Here is a 4,030-nt window from a genome sequence, read left to right as displayed (position 1 = left end):
ATTATTGCCTACTTTGTTTTTGGTACTCTGATAGATACATCTTTTTTTCTCCTAGCCTTCTTCTCAGTCTTCTTCTGCCACTCTCACGGATGGCCCTTTTAGAGTTCCATGACCTGCACTTAACACACACACAGACACACACACACACACTCTCACACACACACACTTTATATCCTGCAACCTGTCAATATTAGCACCATATAGATATTGTCAAAAAGTTGTCTTTTTGAGATGTGACTGTTTTGCATGACAATGTTCTGAGCCATACTGCCTCCATCTTATGCAGTTCATCAGGGATTCATCTCTAAAGATCATTGCAGTTATGTTGCTGACTGTTTAGGTTTCCTAGTAGAAGAAACAAGGGAAATCCTCACCTGAATATACAATCACCCCTCTCAAGAAGTTGCATGCAATTCTTCCATAATTACTTGTGACCGTGGGATAACATAGGAGGGCTAGAGCATAAGGAACAGATGATACACATTGAGTGGGCTCCATATACACATTTACTGCAGAAGTCATCGTTAATGCTGGTTATAGACCACCTACTGTGGCTACTTTAAGGCCACTCATGCTCCTGTTCCTAACCTCTTACTTCATTGCTCTGTAAGTAAGCCTTCAAGGTGAGCTTTAGCAACAACTATGTTAGTTTGTTCTTGGAAATGTAGGAGGAAGGGTAAATTTTGGTTAATCCTCTCTAGAGATGAACTTTTAGAAATAGCAGCCTAAGATCTTTTTACCACAGTCTCTGAGACCTCTGAATTCCTTGCGCAATGAATAGAGGCAACTCTACTCCAGCAGGAAGTCTTTATTCAAGTACAGACCACTGAAATGAATTTGCATTTTTATGAACTGTAACCTTCAAAGAGTGGGTTCTGTTCTCAAGGGTTCCTTTTTGTTGTCCCATTGAGGAGTACTGTGGCTAATATTTATTACTGTTGGATATGATTATAATAAGTAAATTAAGCCAGGCAAAGAAGACAAATAGCACATGATTATTCTCATAATATATATAAAAAAATTAAACACTAATTTAAAATCCTGTGAAATGTCATATAACTATGAAACCTTAAAAACATATGAAGGACATGTCAAAAATATAAGAACTAACTTGAACAGATCCAATGGCCAAGACAATATTACTATAGCCTTGATAAAGATAAATTTCAATACTCATTAAAATATAAAATGCTTTTAAATTCAGTTTCATAACAATTTTAAAATAATTGTTCAAATTCCTCCCTAACATTCCCCTAAAATAGAAAAAAAAACATCGTTACTTCAAAACTGTACATACAAAACAAAAGAAAGTTCAATTATTCTTTGTTCTTGATATTAACCATTAATGGAGATTAAAAATGAAGTTATGTTAAAACAAGCTACCTCTTCACAAAATTAGGAAAAATTTATCAACAATAAGAAAATGGTAAAATTAAAATGTATCCATTTGTCACGTCCAAAGAATTTTCACAATAAACATCAAATTATCCTGATTCTTTAATTGTGAAAAAAGTTATGTGCCTCTGATAAAGATGAAAATACCACCAATGATCTTTGCTATAAAAAGTGCATCTAATTCTGAAACCAACTGACAGTCTTTGGCCAATGCTGAACTTCAATATGAATATATTATCCAAAAGAGATAACAATATTTCTCCACATTATGGAATATGGAAACATTTACAATCCAGATCCAAATAAATTAAGTAAGAATAATTTTTTCAAATTTATTTACTTTATGTGAATTAAAAATAAGACCATCAGGATGTCTGTTAACATGTTCCTTTCTTCCTGCTGATGCTATGATGAACCATAATAGAAGGTTCTCATCTCTCTAATGTTTAAGCCAAAGTCTCCAAAGGAATCTGAAATGCTGTGGAACCTCTTCATCAGGCCTGTGAATATCAAAACATATTATGATCTGGCAGGAGTTGGGGGAGCAGAAAGAATATATATAATCACAAGCATATTTTCTGAAAACCACATGTAAAGGAAATGTTAAAAGTAAAAGAAAGAAAATGAAAATAACTGATGAATATCTGAGGAGAAACTTTGAACAATGGGGAAAACTTACCAACAGTGAAACAGTGGTAATGAGAGATCCAGATGTTTGGGGTTGTCACTGACATCTCCATGGAGGAGGTACATAGAATCATGAATTTTGAGTCACAAAATGTGGACAGTGTAGTTGTGTTACCAAGAAATGTTGTGGGGCAATAGTCTTGTACCCTGTAATGATTTGCCACTTGTTTTGCTTTAATAAAATGCTGATTGACCAGTAGCCAGGCAAGAAGTATAGGTAGGGCAACCAGAACATGAGAATTCTGGGAAGAGGAAAGATTCAGTGTACAGTTGTCACTCAGGCACAGAGGAAGCAAGTTGAGGATGCCTCGCTGATAAAAGGTACCAAGTCATGTGTCTAGCATAGATAAGAATAATGGGTTAATGTAAGATGCAAGAGTTAATAAGATGCCTGAGCTAATAGGCCAACCAGTTTATAATTAATATAAGTCTCTCTGTGTTTCCATGGGACTGAATGGCTGCAGGACTGGGTGGGACAGAAACCTCTGTCAACAAAGAAAAGCTGTGTCAAGAGTAGATTTTCAAAGACCAGGTGCCCACTTACTGGTGAAATAGATGTTTGTTAGTTGTTTTAAAGAAGACACCAAAAGAGCACCACTTATAAAATTATGTTGAACAGTACAGGAAATCTTAAGTGGTATAAATCATGACTGACTGGGTCAGTCAAGAGAAGAACTGTACATTCTTGAGTTATTATGACAGTTATTTTCATAGTTGTAAAACCACAACTATGAAGAAAAGCCCTGTGGAAATAACATAGTGCCTCCTCTAGCCAAAGTTATTTAAGAAATTTTGGTGGTGATTGTAGGGGTGGTTTTGGTAGCAATGACAATTTTATTCATGCAGGAAACTTCAATAATCCTAGTGCTTTGGTGCCATCAGTGATAGTTGTGGATATGGTGACAGTAGTGATATCTCCAATGGATTTAGGAATAAAGTACACAGTTTTGGAGCTGGTAGGTGCTTTAATGGTTTTGGCATTGTTAAAAAATTAAATTTCAACTTTTAACCTAAAAAAGGGGGAAATGTTGAAATCAGAAACGCTGGCCCCCTGGTAAAAGAGGTCAAGTATTTGATAAACAATGAGGAAAAGAGACTTTCATAATTCTGGCATTATCAATAACTATGACAGTCACAGAAGATAATAACTACTGCCAAAAAAAGAAAGCTTAGCAGAAGAAAAGAGCCAGTGGAGTGACTGCAAAACTACAAGTGACAGCAGATTTATAGAATTTATAGACTTCAACAAGCACATTGGTGGTCAGACTCAACTGCTACAAAGAAGACTTATTTTAGCCAATACCCATACACATGGCTTAAAAATTTTGAGGACTAAATTTGAGAATAATTGCAAAACAGATTATTTTAGATTTCATTATTTGAAAAGTATAAAGCTTCCCCAAAAGTGATTTTGTGGAGACATTTTTTCACCTGTCATGGTGATTGCTAAATGTTATAGCTTGATCATAGTGCTGTATAAATTTTCCATTTTAAAAATACTATTTTAATGGAACTATTAAGTCAGTGATGTCTGTGGTTACACAATATAATACATCCAAAAGAACAATAACTTTGAAATAATGTCAAATCAAGGAAGTCACAAAAATGGTTAAATGTGAAGGACAAAAAAAAAATGAATGCAGTTGAGCTCTGACAATGGAAGGGTTCTGGGGCATAGGCTATTCAGTTTATTTTAATTTTCTAATATTCTTATTCTTGGAGGGAGCGATGATAAGAAGGAAACACAAGGAAATTGTGAAATGACACTTAAAATTCCACTTTTTGGGGGGGTTGTTGGTACTGGTGGTGGTTGGTTGCTTGGTTGGTTTTGTGATGTGGGGAATTCATATAGCCGAATCTGACCTTGAAATCATTATGTAGCTAGAGGTCACACTGAGCTACTAATGATCTTGCTATTTTCAAGTGGTAGGATTTAAGGTATTTACCC

The sequence above is a fragment of the Myodes glareolus genome, chromosome X, assembly GCF_982192425.1.
Source record: "Myodes glareolus chromosome X, mMyoGla1.1, whole genome shotgun sequence".
Lineage (NCBI taxonomy): Eukaryota > Metazoa > Chordata > Mammalia > Rodentia > Cricetidae > Myodes > Myodes glareolus.
This window is presented reverse-complemented; position numbering follows the sequence as displayed.